Source organism: Rattus norvegicus, chromosome 15 (assembly GCF_021556685.1).
Source record: "Rattus norvegicus strain SHRSP/BbbUtx chromosome 15, alternate assembly SHRSP_T2T, whole genome shotgun sequence".
NCBI classification, from domain to species: domain Eukaryota; kingdom Metazoa; phylum Chordata; class Mammalia; order Rodentia; family Muridae; genus Rattus; species Rattus norvegicus.
In genome coordinates, this window is record NC_141548.1 from 80,948,975 (window position 1) to 80,967,176 (window position 18,202).

Below are 18,202 nucleotides of genomic sequence, written 5' to 3' on the forward strand. Positions count from 1 at the left end.
GATGACCAACATTGACAAGCTATTGTGTCAGCTTCGTAGCTGAGACTTTTGTCTATGGTGCCTTCTGTTTAATAGATTTTACCAAAAGCTCTAAGATCGGTGCTCACTGTACCCATTCATGTTCATTCCTACTCCAATATCTTTCTTAGATTCCCTTGTCCTCAATTTTCTAGAGTTAGTTTTTTTTCCAAATATTAGCTAAATCCTCCAATCCATTTACCACTACCTTGAGTCCATGTCTCCTGCAGCCAAGTCTTTAAATTCCACAGGAATAAATTGTAATAAGCAGTTCTTTCCACTGCAATAATTAGTGTTCATCCTAAGCTTCAGGCGGCATGAAATAATAATGATATAAGAGGGCCACAGTGTGCTCACAGCCCTTCTAGTTCTGAACCAAGGCTCTCTAGTATTGGTTTTAAGAATATCCTTCTTGTTTATATAAAGACATCAGTTTAAGATGAAAGGGAGACAGTGATAGCTTGAAGCAGATGATACCAGGCCACCACTTAGTACAATTTAATTATTCTCTTCTGAGCTTCTTGGTTTTAGTGCTGAAAATATAAGACATTTCTGCTGTATTATGTACAGTTACTGTACCCAGATGACATAAAGACTTAATGGTTCTAGTATGACCTAATTCATCACAGATGGTTTTGGTAAAAAAGAAAGAAAGAAAGGAAGGAAGGAAGGAAGGAAGAAAGAAAGAAAGAAAGAAATCAGTTGGTTTGCAATGACCTGTACATTAAAACACAGCCAGTTGCACACCAGATACTACTTTTAACTGGGAAGAATTCTTTGTCATACAAAGATTATTTTATTGCAAATCCTAGAGCCCAATGCTATATCTGCTATTGAATATGCAGAAAAAAACACAGCTACCCTAGGCATAATCAAGAGCACTATTTTAGTAGACCAAGATGTCCTCAAACTCCGTATAAAGTCCAGGTGAACCTTAAATTGATCTTCCTCTTATTCAGCTTCCAAAGTGCAAAGATGATAAGGGGGCCCCACAATGCCTTACCCTTGCACTATTTCATTAGTTCCATTTATGTGACATAATTAGCAAGAGATCTTAAAGCCCAACCTAGTCCTGTTGCATAATTTTCTCTTGCTTTTTGCCCCATTCAAATCATGTTTTTCAATACACCTCAAACCAAATCAGTAAAACATTCACAAATACAGTGTTCCTAAAGTTGAAACAGGATTTTATGTATCTTCTCTCTAATCCAAACAGCTTCACCAAGGATGGCATGGGGAAAAGCTTCCACAGGCTATACTCTACTAAGTAGCATAACCAACATTACACTTCAAGTAGAGTCTACTAGAAAAGAATGTCTTGGTTTGCTTCACTTAAACTCCTAAAACGGCCACTACTGGCCACAAAATCACTGGTTTGTGGATCAGTAGATCATTCAGAGTACATGTCCCTTCCCATTCTCCAGATATAACTAGAATAGTGATCATAATGTGGTAAATATATACATGCATACAAAATGTGGTAAATAAATATACTGCATTACCCTGCAATGTGATAGAAAGGGGGTAGCACAATTCTGAAGACAGTAAATATGTATTTCTAAAAACAATGTGCCTTCGAGCCCCACTAATAAAATTACTGAAAAGAAACACATATTCTATATCTGACCAATAGACCCAGTGCCAGAAAATGAATGATAATTATGATATAGCCCTTAAGATATTGTTTCAAATACATTGCAGGTCAGTGCAGGTTGTAATTTCAGGGTACTCACTTGGCCCTCCTTAGCATAATGGCTCTTAATGCAACGGAAGGGGAACAAATGTCAATTGCTTCAAAGTTCTAAGTGTATCCTTTGTGAGTATGTAGTGGGGTCCTGAAAAACACCCACCAGGTAGCTTCTCTTCTCACGGAGATCAATGTAAAGCCAACTCCCATCAATGCCCACTTAGTACTTGGCCTGTATGGGTCTTCACCCTGGACAGGATGGTGGTCCGAGTCTCCTAGTAAAAATGTTAGCTAAGAATCTCTTTGTGGAGTATTCAGTTAAGCAGCTACATGGCTTCAGGTCTGTTTAAGGAAAGAACTAAAAAACTGTCATTATATACTTGTGGTAGCATATAATCTTTCGTAACCCAGTCCCCTTTCAGTCAATTCTATGCTCTGTAATAGCACAGAGCCAAAGTCTCAGAGAAGGGCTATGATCTTCCCTTGTAGTAGTTAACATCACCTTTCATCATTTGCATGTTCAGTTTATCTCTGCTTATGTAAATCATGGGACACTTAACTTGGCCGCCCATCCTTGCGACCCTCGAGAATAATATAGGCTGTCACCTGGGACCCCTACTGGTAAAGTCATGATCATTCTGATCTTACTTTTATGAAGAATGATTATATCCCCTTTGTTGTGTTTGTGATTTCTCCCAATCTAGAATTTCAATTTTTTACCTTTATTCCTACTGTTACTGAAGAATATATCATGATATCACATGTAGTTCTCAATCTAGCCTAAGGAGAACAGGCGTAAACCAAACTTAAAAGAAGCAAATGAAGAGACACACTGTCAGTAGTCATCTCAAGCACTTGCAGCTTGACTTTGGAATACAAAATTAGAAAAAAAATGTATAAAGTTCTTTAGAATCCCCTTCCCTTCCACAGCAGATGGGAGAACTGAGGGTGTATTTCTTAGCTCTCATCCTTAGTGGAGCAAAGCATACCAAGTAGCTGATTTTAGTTATCAGATATGCCTGAGGGAAAAAAAGGAAATAGGTCCACAGTTCAGCTAAGGTGAAACATATACAAATTATAGCAATCAAAAGCTTGTTACCACAGCGATGACTGTAGGGAAAGGTAAGGAGAGCCGGTGTTAGGCAAGATATAATTCAGGGCTGGTAGATCCGTTTAAAGTTTTAAAAATACTCATTTCATACTTTGCATCTGACAATTCCAGGAATCAGTTCTTGACTGTCAAATTCAACATCTGATATTTTCTTCCTCTAGCTTTCCTAAATGGAAAATTATTACATCATGTGCTGAATAAAGTTATATTGGTAGATATTGTTTCTTAACATCACCTAAGAAATGAAGTTGCAATTGAGTTTTATCGTCACGAAATGTACATCCAGGGTAGCTATCAATTCCCCTCTGTCGCGTTGCTTCGTGTTATGGGAATCAAAATTTTTGTTTGTTTATTGTTTGAGATGGCACCTTAATATGTTATGCTAAATGGTGTAGAATTTGTTATGTAGATAAGTCTGACTTCCAACAATGATGACCCTCCTGGATCTGCATTTCTGAGTGTGGAATCATATGTATACTCCACACTGTCTAGTACACAAACTAAGGTTTTTACCTGAGTGTTTTTGACCCAGAAAGCATGTGGCTTTGGATGCCAATGCAAATGGCTTCATTAAAGTCTCTAAAGACACTTGCTTCTTTTCTTTCTGTGAAGACAAGTTAAAGTTGGGAAATCATTGTTGTGGTCTGCTATTGAGGGGAATCTGTCCAGTCAAGGTGTCAATCTTCAGGAGTATCAATCCTTGAAGAAAACAGATTTTTATCTTCCTCCCCCCTCAAGTCATATTTGTCTCCTAACAGTATGTCAAGATGACTCATTAACTCAGTTTATAAAGAAGACTGAAAATAGAGAAAATAGAATATCTTGTTTTCTAGAGAAGTTACTCCTTTAAGTTTAATTCAGTTTCTTTTAAAGTCACATTAAAATTTAAAGAAACATTTAATACTTGGGGTTTTCTTTAGCACGGTAGTTTTTCCTGAAAAGTTGGAAAGACTTATTGCCATATGGAGTATCTAGAGCATGAAGTTTTCACTGCAGTAACATCTGCCTGCGGTGTACTAGTGTCACAAGCCTGTTTGTCCTCTTGTAGTTTTTACCCATCAGTAGTGCCACCTTTGACCATGAGACAGTCTTTTCACATGCTATCCCACTTACATTTCTGTACTTGCCTTGTTTGGGCTTTCCTAGCCTTTGCTTTCTACCATTCCACCACAGCCTGGGTTCAAGCTTCTTAACATCTCTCTCCTGGACCATTGAGATAACTTAATAAGTGAATAGCATATTTTCATATCTCCTCTAACCTGTTCTTCACGTTGTGGTCATAGCAATATCGTGATGTCCACATCATAGTCTTCACCACTCTTCTTCATAGAACACTAGCCATGCAACTTAAGCATGAACATCACTCTTCACCTAGCTCATGAACTCTACTATTCCCCATTCTCCCCATTCTTCCTAGAAGGTTCTTGTCAAACCCCTTAGTTCCCCAGGTACTCTTAAGAACTCTTTAAATCCAGCTTCTATGATCACCATCTGGGTCCCTTGCAGTCAATCGTACATTTCACCACACTCCACTATGTGATAAAAGAGAGTCATTTGATGGTCTCACCAATGGTCTAGATTTCAGATGTCTTTATATTTAATCCTCATAGAGTACCAGAAACTAAAGATTATGGCATATTTGTTTCATGTTTGTAAAATGATTATAAATGATTGGATGAGTAAACTCTGTATTTCCACTGAGATATAAAGCTAACCAAGATTAGGGATGATTACCATTGAGAATAGACAGATACACAATGCAAGTTGGTGTAAAATACATGATAAACAGAGGATACTAAAAATACATCTTTACCCATTTAATTTTTATTCAAACTTGCTTGCCATGTTTTCAGTCTTTTTAAAGTTTAATTTCATTAAATTTTTACTGTAAAAAGACACTATCAGATGATAGCTCTTATTTTCAGGGAATTATTACCTAGTATTTCTGCAGAAATTATGACTTATATTACCTAATAGAAACATACTTTGAGTAGAGTGCTTTCACATTAATGTTGAATTTAAATTGTTTCACACAACAGTGGCAAGCAATAATACTGTAGTGTTTCTTTAATGTATTATGGCTTTCTAGTCTTACTCTGATTTCACAAGGCAACCGACAAATATGTAAACAAAAGGAATATTTAGAATGATTTTGCATTAAAGTGTCACAACATTTATACTTTGTAATAAGGACAATGAGATTAAGCAATAATAAAAATATATGAGGTATTAAAACTAGGATATAGGTTCAGAGGAATAAAAAAGATAAAGGGATGCGGAATCCACACACTAGAGTACAGAGCATTACTATAAAAATAAATAGGAGATAAAAATACCTATGGATGTAAAATCAATGATATTAAATAACTTACCATGTGACCTTCAAGGATGTAATTAACTCTCACAGAAAGATTACTGTTTCCTTTATGAATTGTATTACATGTATATGTAACTTACAATACAATGCACACACACAGATACACACATATATATTCAACATGCCAGTTGAGCCCATGTTAAGAAACATTTTTAATATATACGTTACATCAATGAAGTTTCACTAATCAGCATGTGTAGGCTAAGCTCTCCCATCCCTACACACTCCTTAAGTAGTTTTTAAGGCATCTGAGTTTTCCAAAACACCTTTGCCTTCCAATATACCTTACCATTTATTCAGGGATTTTCAACTTATTCATTTACAATTTATTCATGGATGGTCAACTGACAAAGGTTGAATAATGGTATGAAATTATTTTCATTTATATTTTAGTCTGTTGTTTGACTGTGTGACCACATTATTCTTTCAGCTTATTTTTGCCTACCATTCTTTAAATGACAGAAAGTAAAGAAAATCACACACACACACACACACACACACACACACACACACACACACACATACATCAACGGTATAATATACTGTGTATATACACACATAAAAATTATATATATCTTACAAATTAAATTATATATTAAGGTCTAATTGCTTCAAATTACCTAAATACGATAGAAAAAGGCATTCTTTCTATTTTGAAAGGAAATGCATTAACTATAGTGGAAGCAGTTACGTGAACAGGTATCTGAAATGCCCTAATGAGCTCACTCCTTCCTTCTTATGTACATAATTGTAACTGTCAGATGTAAAGGACAGCACGAAAGGCTTCGCAGCACTCTCATCTGAGAACCTTATTGAAATTGATATCCATTTACTTGCAGGAATTACATTAACTATATTATAAAAGGGATCACAGAATTATGTTCAGAATTATTTCCAACTGCTTACTCTTAATTGGTTCTACATTAGAAATGGAAAATAAAGAGGACAGAAACACCATCCAACATTTTACCAATTAGGCTACATACTACCAAGGAAAATTAAAACCACTCATTTCTTTTATGTTTTTTTAATCCATTATAAGTACTACAACCATTCAGACATTCAAAACCAACAACCAGTCCAACAATTCTTTTTTGAAAAAAATTTATTCTTTCATACAATACATCCTCACCACAGTTTCTCCCCTCTTTGCTCCTACAAGCTGTCCCCGACTCCCTTCTCCCATGGATCTACTCCCCCTAAGTTTCCCTTTAGAAAACAGCAGGCCTCTAAGAACCAACCAAAAGGACTGTGGTGGTTTGAGAAGTTTTGCCACCCCATAGATTCATGGATTTGAATGCTTGGCCTATAGGGAGTGGCACTATTAGAAAATGTGAGCTTGTTGGAATAGTTATGGCATTGTTGGAGGAAGTGTGTCACTTCAGAGGCAGGCTTTGAAGACTCATATATAATCTCAAGCTACACCCAGTGTGGAATTGCAGTCTCCCCCTTGCTGCCTTTGGATCAAGTTGGAGAACTCTTCTTGGCTCCTCCAGCACCATGTCTGCCTGCATGCTGCCGTGCCTCCCGCCATATTGGACTAAACCTCTAAAACTGTAAGCCAGTACCAATTAAATGCTTGGCACTGAAAGGGTTGCTTTGGTCATGGTATCTCTTCGAAGCAATAAAACCCTAACTAAGACAAGGACAAGCCAAAACACAGTAAGAGGAGGTGAAAGGTTGGCCAGGGAAATCTAATAGGAGAAAAAGGCTCTCAAGAACAGCCAACAGAGTCAGAGACCCACACACTCACTCCCTGCAGGAGTCAACAATCCGTTATATTTAAAAGGAAAAAACAATGCCATGTGAAGCTCATTCGGCACCTCAAAAATACTAAGTAAATCCTTGCTATAAAAATATAAATGCTTAAATGTTTGGGAAAATATTCTGTTACTTTCCTAACATTTTTAGTATCTCGTGGGAAATGTCTGTTAAGACTTCATCTTTGAAATGAAGTATTTAAGCACATAATTTAGAAAATGCTGAAATGAGCCTTTCAAATGAATTTCTGAATTTATCACAACCTACCCCAAATTTTCGTGCCCTAGTTGACAGACTATGACCCATCACACACAGAAATCAGTACCGTTCCATCCTGAGGTGCACATAGGTCTGAGAAGTGTAGCATCAGCGTAAACACTATCAAGATCACTGGTGGTGGCAGCTTTATGCTCTTGCTTTGTTATAACTCTAGCTCAAACCTATAAGAACTTTTATGACGATAAATATTAAAGTATACTGTTTGTACATTGGGCCGTTCTTCATTTCAACTGAGGAGAAAACTGAAATAAAAGAATTTGAGCCTTGTAAAAGAAATTTTAAATGGTTGCAATGAAAGTCATTCTCTGAAATTGCTAGCAGCAGTGCTCATAGAGCAGATTTTTAAATAGGGCTTTAAAGTAGTTGGTGAAAACAGTATCAACTCCTGGCCATTTCTTAGAGGGACAAGAAATTTTTTCTACTCAGGGAAGATAATGACAGAGGAGACCATTTTTTAGAAGGTTCACAATAAGAAACAATGAGGACCAACAATAATTTTTATAATTTTAATAAAAGTGTCTATCTATATGTCAGAAAGTCCTATTTGTAGATGCTAGGAATTAAACCAAAAAAAAAAAAAACATGATGGTCAGGCATTTTATTACTGAGATGTATTCACAGCCTAAAAGCCAAATTTTAAGAAAGTGTAGTAATAAATAGGAAGGACGTAGAGTTGCAACAGCTTAAAGCTATCTGGAGCGCATACTAAGATACTATCTTAAAAAGTATTGCCTCCTAAAAAGACTAATCAATTAAAAGTTGTGTCTGGACACACGCACACACACACACACACACACACACACACACACACACATTTATGAATATATCATGGTTTTTCATTTGTTTGTTTGTTTTAGACGTTTCAGAGATTAAGGGAATGGCCAACCAATGATGAACCCAACTTGAGACCCATCCCATGTAAGAGAGAAAATCCCTGAATCTATTAATAATACTCTGTTATGCTTGCAGTCAGAGGCCTAGCATAGCTGTCTTCTGAGAGGCTTCATACAGCAGTGTATGGAAACAGAAGCAGAGATCCACAGCCAAATATGAGGAGGAGTTCTGGGAGTCTTGTGGAAGAGTGGGAGATTGAATTGAACAAACTGGAGATATCAAGGAATGACCACAAAAACGACCTACTGGGTCACCTAATCTGGGTTCACGGGGCCTCACAGAGACTGAACCACCAACCAAGGAACATGCAGGGGCTAGACTTAGGCATCCTACACATTTGTAGCAGATGTGCAACTTGGTCTTTATGTGGGTCTCCTAACAATTGAAGCAAGAGCTGTCTTTAACTCTGTTGCCTGCCATTGGATCCCTTTCCAACTGCACTGCCTTCTTGGGCTGCAGTGGAAGAGGATGTGCTTAGTCTTATATGACTGGGTGTCCCAGGGTGAGGGACATCTCTGAGGAGGAGAGGTAGGGGTAATGAAGGGAAGAAATTTGTAGGGGTAAGACTGGGAGGAGAGGAGGTTGCAGAGGGAGCAATCAAATCAGAATGTAAAGTGAATAAATACATAAATCAAAAAGACTGAAAAAAGTTTCACATTAGAGAACAATGGAAAATAATAATTTTTATAATTTTAATAAACATTATGCATAAAATCTATTTGTAGGTGCTAGACATGCTAGTCAGGCTTTTTATCACTGAGATGTATCCCCAGTCCGAAAGCCAAATTTTAAGAAATTTACAAGCTGCATTTATTCGGCTGTATCATTGCTGCTATTCTTTCTCCTCAGTCTACAAAATGCTGTGCCCTCTGGGTTTTCCTCTTGCCTTACTTCCTGCTCTCTTCCAGTTGTCCATGTTTGTTGCACTTCATCTCCCTACTATCTTTTATGATAGGCTCAATTCCTTTATTATCAATCTAGGAAATACAATCCAATCTTGTGATTTCATTTTATCAATATGCACATTGACTTTATATCTTTGTGTAATTCACAAACCTGCAACTCCATTCCTTATTACTCAAAAATTAATATGTTTTACTGACTTACAACATATTGACTTGGACATCTAGTAGTTAATGAAACCCTAACTGAATCTGTTACTTCAGTGACCAAAGGGCAAAGAACTTGTAATTTGCTTTGCTTGTAATTTCTATCTCTGTGTAATAAACCCACCATCTTCCCTGGAAGTCATTTCTGGACTAGACAACACTGGTCTCCCTTGACTTAAAACTCTATTTCTAATTCATCAGCAAGTATACTTCCCAAGATACATCCTGATCACCTCCTTTCAATTTCAATTCTAGCCACCAAAATGTATCCCTTGAATAGTAGGAACAGCTGTGTAAATTCTGCGCTAGTCACTTCTCAGGTTTATGTAGCTTCCAATGTTCAGTTTCTAACAATTATATTAAATCTCGACTCTCCCCCATGAATTACCATCTAACGAGTTTCTACTACATTTTGGATGAAGTAGGGAACCCGTTGGAGCTACTTTAGTTCCTGGGTAACCCTCTCTACTCTCTTACCACACCCTTTAAATGTATCTACTTGGTCTCTTTCTCAACACTTTGTGGTTACTCTTCTTTATGTCTGATCAACTCCCCTCCCTCAAATATTTACATGAATATCCTTTTTTCACCAGTCAAATTATAGCTTTCATGTGTTGTTCTCTGAATCAAAGCCCTCAATGGCTACATCATATTAAAATATCCTACCTGAAATTTTTTACCTCATAGTTAACCTCTTTTACCACATAACATAAACTCTTGGGGTAGTTTTCTTTTTTATTTCAGACTCTTTTAAATAAATATATTTAAAATTTAATCCCCTTTCCTTTTCTTCCCTTCAAACTCTTCCATGCCTCCTCCCTTCAGTGAGTACCATTCTTTCCCTCACTCCAACTCAAATTGATGACCTTCTTTTTTTATTGATTATTAGTTACATAGATAGGCAGACAGACAGACAGACAGACAGACAGATAGATAGAAAGAAGATACACAAATATATAAATACAGCCTGCTATTGTCTGTGTGTATATCATCTCAGGGAGGACTACTTTGTATTAGATAACCAATTAGGAATCTCATCCCCTAAAGAGGCTAATTCTCTCTCAGCAATCATCAGTTGCCTTTAGTTCTTTGAGGGTTGGACCTGTTGTATTAATATCACTACTCAAATCACCCCAGCAGAAGAGTGGGTTCTTTGCCACCCACCCAATGTTCTAGATTCCCAACACACATACACACACACACACACACACACACACACACACACAAACACACACACACAACCTTCTATTTGAATATGCCTTAAACACCACAATGGGCAGGCCACTCCTAAACTTCTATATTGCTTCTGACTCCCCTCTGATACTCCTGAACTATTACTTACTAAAATGTATATTCCACCTTTGCTACCCCAGACACAGTTAAGCAGGGGTCCCTTGGGGCCACTCTTCCTAGATTCTTAGATGATTGCTACTCATGTCTTCTGCAACTCTCCTGCCTCATCCTCCTGCTTCCCCAGCATGGCAGTACTTCCTCAGTACTGTGGTTCCCTTGCCCAGGAAGTCGAGAAAGTCCTGCCTCTGCCTCTGCCCAGCCTTTGGCCGCTAGAAACTGTATTTACCAATTAGAGCCAACTGGGTGCGGGACCCACAGGGTCTTACATGCAGATCTGCAAATTCCCATGTGATTTGGGAACCCAATTAACATAATATAAGCAATTAACCAAATCCACAGCATGGACCCATCAAGGTCTCCCCCACCCCTTTTCATGTTAGTAGGTCTGTCCGGTATTGTCACTGTTCAAATATTCCTTAGGCAACCATAACTAGGAGACACTGTCTCACAGAAGACTTGTTCCACTGACTTACAATCTTTCCACCCTGTATTTCATGATCTAACCTAAAGGCTTCTTTTCTGCCATCTAGCTTCCATAGTACAGAAAGTGCTATGCAAGTTCCCAAGGCGAAGAAGCAATCAGCAGTCCTGTGCAGCTGCCACACCTATGAACCAGAACGATGAGCAGATGTTTCCAAGGGTGCAATATTGGCACTGCTGTTGGGAGTAACCAACAGCTGTCTAATTGGAATAAGTAAGGTCTCCTCAAGAGGAAGGAAATCATAGATGATACTAAAATCCTAGACAACTACCTGAGACTCAGAGAGCATGGATCTCAGAAGGGATGTTTCTGCTGTCATTCGACTAGATCAGCGTAATTCCTAACTACACTCTAAAATGCATTTTTATACCACAGATAACTGTAGCATTCATGCTTTGTCAAAGAAGTTTCCCTTTAAAGCAACAGTAGACCATTACAGAAAGCCATCAATTGACACAATACAGAGATCAACAGGTCATTGGATGTCTAGTCCCAAAGGACACATCTACAATGCAACCCTTACACCTGAAGCTCAGGAAGAATTTTTTAAACCTCATTTTTCCAGTATAGTTCCGTTGTTTAGATTGGTGACACAATATACTACACCAACATTTGTTGGCTGACTATAAACGAACCTGTAAGCCATCAGGAAAGCAGCTTTGAGGATATCTGCTGCCCTTATAGATCTTAGGAAATTCCTCAGCTTTAAAGAAAAAGATGCTCTTGGACTGTGGTGTATGTTGTTGTGGGAAACCAAACACGTGTTGGTCTTCAGCATTCTTCATCTTCTGACATTCAGACCTTTTGATAGACACCTTCCACAATGCCTCGTAGACAGAATGTATGGACAGAATATGGCAAAAAGCGATATCATATGACTTGCAAGGAATCGCAAGAGATTCCAGTCACGTTGTAATACTCCCTTAGTGGAAAGCCACTCACCATGTCAAAAAGCATCTTATCCGGGGAGTTGCAACTGTTCAGGACTAGAAGCCACCGGCTAGCACTAGCAGCAATCTGCTAGGTGTGAGATGAACCATGTTAGAAGCAGGTTTGCAGCCAACACCAAACTTTTGCTGGGGAGCATACCTAGCCACAGGCTCACGGGCAAGAGGCTGCCACAGTTCTATCCCCAGACACTGTGATAGACTTGAGGATTACTGTGGCATAACAACAGTAAATTGGGTAGTCACTGTGCTGATTTTCCAAGTTTCCAAATGTCTTCCAAAGTGAGAAACGATATGTCACTTCGGCGTCTTCTTTTCTCTGGCATTCGGCTCACTGCACCATCAAATATCATCCGGAGTCTGCAAATCTTGTTTTAATGAGCCTAGGCTATTGTAGTAAAGAAACAAAAGACTACAGTTTCTTTGGGATCTGATAACTTTGCTTCCTGCTCTTCGACACAAAGAATACCCCCAGAAAGTGCAAATTTGACTAGCTTCTAGGTATGCAAGAGAGAAAAATCAAGCATGAAAAAAAATTTTAATATATGAATATGGAAACAAGAATTATACTTATTTCTGGGCATTATGGAGGAAAGGTTATGGGCATCCATATAAAGCCCTTAGCATTATGGTTGATCCATGGGTATTGCTAAATAAATATTGCTTGCTTATTATTGACTTTCTTCGACTTGTCTCCTTTTTCTGTGTGGCCAAGCTTTTAAGTTACTAAAATAGATTAGTGGAAACATCATAATATAAACTCCCAACACTGTACAATAGCTGGTGATTTATAGGAGAGAAGTGTTTTCTAAAACCTGTTATCATAAATTGAGGATGGACTTTTTAATACATCCATATTCAGGAAAAATTGGGTTGAAAATTAACCAAAGGCTTGGTTATCTAAATTATACTGGGAGATTGTCATCTTAACATTCTGAAAACTAGAGAAGGATGAGTCAGAGACTTAAAAAAATGTATAAGAAAGTAAAAGCAGCCAGAGATTGACTTGAATGTCATTATCTTATTGCCTCTTGGAACTAAAAATGTATTGTTTCTCATATAAAGCAAAGCACTGAAAACTATTTGGCAGCAAGGTTATTATTTCACATATAATTACATCTCATACAGAGGTGCATTGGCAGACATGTGGTGGCTAAATTGTCCATTTTCAACTGGAAAAAGAAATACATTTCTTTTTTCACTTACATCAGTCAAGAAGATAGCCGCCCACAGGAAGAGGTAAAGACTTATTTGACACTAGATCTATAACCAATGATTTTAGTTATCACTTGAAATTAGTGAGAATCTTGAAAGAGGCTTAAGACTTTCTGAAGAGCAATTTGGTACCACAGTGAAACAGCAATTGAAATGGAAAGGTTAAAAAAAAGAAGAGAGAGAGAGAAAAGAAAAAGAAAAAAATGCTATTTTTATTCCGAGACTGTGTTTGGATTAAGGGATTTCTAAAATAGGATTTCTCGTAGACAGATAACTTCTAAAAGCATGCATGCATTAATCTACCATTTTTGACAATAAGTTAAGCATTTGATTAAATCATCTTCTCTATAAAACAATTAGGCAAATCCCGAGTCAATGACTATATGAACCGTCATCCCGGATACACAGGTGAGAGCATTGTTTATAAAATCCAAACATTAGCTTCCAGCCCGAAAAGCTGCCATTCTGAATGTTTATTAAGTCATCAGAAGCATTATTATTTTAGATAAATATGGTCTGCAGGTATCTACAATATCAAATATCTATAACCATGAAACAGGGAAAATGTCAAAATCTCAGTTCCTTTTATTTAAAAAAAAACTCATATTTATAAGAAAGAGCTAACTTGAGTCAACAAAGGCATGCAGGTCAATGTTCCTAGAGAATGTTCAATTACTATAGATGTGCCTGTCTGAGGGGGTATGTGACTGAAGGTCACATTCACAGCCTCCTACTCCTGGCTGCTTAAGAAATACCTTCACTTCTGCAGAAGTCCCAGCATATGAATAGTCAGGGAACGTGATTATTTGGTAAAGTTGTCCAGCCTACAAATACCAAATTCTCAAAAAAGTTGTAATGCTCTTGTTAGTAGGAAGGAGGGTTATGGCTAGCATACAAACACAGATTATATTTCCCCCCCACAGAACCACTCCCATTCTTTTTTTCCACAAAGATGACAGATTTTAAAATATATTTGAATTAAATATAATTATATCACTTCCCCCTTCTCTTTTTGCCTTCCCATGCAACCCCCCACTCCCTCTCAAATTAATGATCCATTTTTCATCACCAGTTATGAGCAAATTTGTCAAAGGAAACTCAGGGAAAATGGAAACCAAGGCAAAGACGAGGGGAAGGTGAAAACAGTAACAAGGGAGAAAATGTCTTCCTTGATGACAAAGTCAAGAAAGTGCGGTCATTATCTTTCCACAGTTTACAATGTAATCTTCCTCAATGCACCTTGTCTGGAAGAGCATTAGCACCTCTAGGTTAACAGTTATTACACAAAGGCAGTGGTTGGGATTAGAAACACATTGTAATATTGCAAAGGTATTTTGTGCTTGTTTTTGTAATCAGTTTAGATACAAATTTATAAAAATTACTAGTGTTTTTTTTTTTGATAGAGTGAGAATTTCCCTTTAGGACCAAACCATAATAAATGCCTTTCCACTGAGTGCCAAGCATCCCTGCTCCCCAAACACATTTTTATCACCCTTATCCTAAGGAGTTCAGAGCATCTTCAATGTCCATCTTCCTACCCTCTGCTCTTCCTACTTTCAAGATACTTCCTTCCCCATTTCTTATGTGAAGAATGTCAGGAATGTTTTGCTTAAGCTCTCTCTTTATGATCCCTTTTGTGTTGATTACTCTTCCTATTGCTGTGGTAAAATGCCCCAATGAAAGCAATTAAATAGGAAACGGGCTTATTTCGGCTCAGCGTTTTAGTTTATAGTCTGCAGCGGGGAAAGTCACAGCAGGAAGAATTTTTTTAATAATTTATTTATTTTTATTCACTTTACATCCTGATCCCCCATCACTTCTTTCCTTCCAATACAACCCTTACAAATCCTTCCCTGTTATCTCCTCCTTGGAGAAGGGGGAGTCTCTCACTTGGGAACCACCCTACCTGAGACACCCAGACTAGGCACATCTCTCCCACTGAGGTCCAACCAGTCCATGGGTGCAGACAGGAACCTAGCATAACGGGCTTCTGAAAGGCTTTATCCAGCAGTGAATGGAGGCAGATGCAGAGACCCACAACCAAGCATCAGGAGGAGTCTTATGGAAAAGTGGAGGATAGAATTGAGCAATTCAGAGGGGTTAAGGACATCACAAGAATACCTACAGACTTGACAGCAGCAAGAATTCCCAGGCAAGTCATCACATTGCATCCACAGTCACAAAGAATGCTTCTTTTCGCCTCAATTTCTCCTCCTTATTAGCCCTGGGAAAGATGTTGCCCACAGTGGGCAGGCCATCTTACCTCAACGTAATCAACCAGAGATGTGGCCAGTTAATGACTGACTTTGACTCTAGAAACCTGTCTCTCGGGAAAGACTGTCTAGGCTTGGTCATGGTCACGGTCACAGTCACGGTCACAGTCATGTAGGAGCGGACTGTAAACTGTGAGCCCTTAGCACCTTCTCTTTCTTCCTCAGCTAACTTTTCTCCCAAGCAGTGCCCATGGCCTGCACTTCCAGGGTACTCCTCTGTACATGCAGGGTTTCAGACACAAGCATTTATAGAAAACACTTGCTAAGTTTAACAGATTTGAGGATCAAATTCAAATAGAAGGACAAATGTTTTAGAGTTATATTTATTTCTAACACAGAAAGGTTAGAAGGATATGGTAAGGATAACCGTTTGATTCCTCATCTGAGCATAAATTAAGGTGGCAATAAACTACACGTCTCTTAGGACAATACTAAGCACCTTAGCAGAAATACATATATGAACATGTTTTGAAAACTACAAGTTTGTCCATGTCCACAGGATCTAGCTTGCATACTGTGAAAAAAGTTGGAATTAGAATAAATGAGCATTTTGTGAGAAGTTCTGTTTTATAGACACAGGGAAAGGGAGAGAGAGAAGGAAATTTTAAAATTCTATGTATTTGTGTGTGTGTGTGTGTATATACATATATACAAAATAAATATATATAACATATATCATGTAAACATACAAAAATATATAAGATTGTATATATGTATCTAAACTTTATTAAAAGGGTTTTTCTATGCTTTGAAGATCATGGATAGCAATAAGAAGCAAGACAACTGAATAGACATGGCTATCTATAATAAAGACCTAAAAATCTATTCATAAAGAGTGGAGCAAAAACTGAAGGAACCGCCATCCAGAGACTGCCCCACCTTAGGATCCATCCCATATACAGTTACCAAACTCAGACACTACTGGGGATGCCAAGAAGTGCATGCTGACAGGAGCCTGATATAGCTTTGTCCTGAGAGGCTCTGACAGAGCCTGACAAATACTGAAGCAGATGGCTCGCAGCCAATCATTGGACTGAGAACAGGGTCCCCACTGGAGGAGTTAGAGAAAGGATTGAAGGAGCTGAAAGGGTTTGGAACCCCATAGGAAGAACAATATCAACCAACCAGACACCCCAAAACTTCCATGGACTAAACCACCAACCAAAGAGTACACATGGGGCGACCAATAGCTCCAGCCGAATACGTAGCGGAGGATAGCCTTGTTGGGCCTTAATAGGAGGAGAGGCCTTTGGTTCTGTGAAAGCTCAATGCTCAGTGTAGGCGCAATGCCAGGGCAGGGAGGAGGGAGGGAGTGGGTGGGTGGGAGAACACCCTCACAGAAGAAGGGGGAGGAGGATGGGATAGGGAATTTCCAGAGGGGAACCTGGGAAAGGGAATAACATTTGGAATGCAAATAAAGAAAATATCCAATAAAAGAAAAGGGGGGGGGGAGTGACTATGGTTACAATCGTAATAGAAAATAGTGTTCGCTGCAAGACTGTCATAAAAAAAAAAGAAAGAAAGAAAGAAAAGACTTAGCTCTGTAAATTAGGTTAACCGTCCTCGAAGAATAAGTCCTAACCACTGCTGTACCCTCAAACTCCGGATTTATTTCTCGGTTACTGAAAAAGCAAACAAAGAGGCATTTTTAAAACGCAAGCCATTGCGGAGACGTGTGAGCTATGACAAGCACATTAGGACGGCTCTCTATTTCTCATCCTGCAAAAGCACCTTCAGTAGCAGAGGCGTGTTACCTCCCAGGTGACATTCATCAGCCTCTCATTCCCTTTCTTTTAATTCTCTCCTCCTATGTCATGCTGGGTACCTGAGAAGGACGAAGCTGGAACAGTAAATGCCCCATCATCTGGGTCTCTGGGATCAAAGGAAAGTTAGGGGTGGTGCCCATCCACAATTAATCACTGATAGTGATGTCTTTATTGGCCACTGACCTTGCAGTGAGTTATATGAGTAATAAGAAGGTTCTCCGTTACCCCAATCCCTGAATTCTTGGAGGAAGACATAAATCACTCCAGCCTCATGAATTTCTCATATCTACAACGCAGACTTCCAAATTTCCCACAGAGGATGCAGGAGAACCACTTATTTTTAACCAGTTGTTCAAAAATAATTTTTCAGCTTGTTCAGGTGTCACACAAGGAGGCCGGTGATTGAGGTGATCTGACTGAGAGTGACCCGGGGATCCAAGGTGGATGTCGGTAAGAAGCCCGGGAGCAGCGGATAGCTTCCATCATCCAGTTTCGAGCTTGTTGGCTCTCTCGCTTCCCTAACCTTACGCTCGAAGCAACAATCATGGCAGATTGCCTCATTCTGTTCCATTAAGAACTGAAGCGTACAGTAAATCAAATTCCATACTGACACATCTTGCTTTGGTGGTATGACAAGTTGCTTCTTGGCTGAAATTCAGATGAAGAATATCTGGGTTTTGGAAATATACTTCTCTGTATTCTCTCTTGACTGAGACTTAAAATGTAAGTATTGTACAGTACCAGAAAAAAAAAAATAAGGACATAGAAATGACAAAGGGATGGCCTCTTTTAGTAATACCAGAAGCATCTTCCTGTCATTTCTTTTTTTTTTAAGATTTATTTATTTATTATATATAAGTACACACTGTAGCTGTCTTCAGACACACCAGAAGAGGGCATCGGATCTCTGTACAGATGGTTGTGAGCCACC

The 18,202-nt window shown here is 38.5% G+C and overlaps 1 long non-coding RNA gene across 1 annotated transcript in view; it reads left to right on the forward strand.

The window, feature by feature from the left end:
• Positions 1-12,695, forward strand: part of LOC148001091 (uncharacterized) — an 84,171-nt gene extending 71,476 nt beyond the window's left edge. The window contains exon 5 of the long non-coding RNA XR_015638418.1: positions 11,120-12,695. This is a non-coding gene — a long non-coding RNA (uncharacterized LOC148001091). The remainder of the gene's footprint in view (positions 1-11,119) is intronic.
• Positions 12,696-18,202: the final 5,507 nt, after the last annotated feature.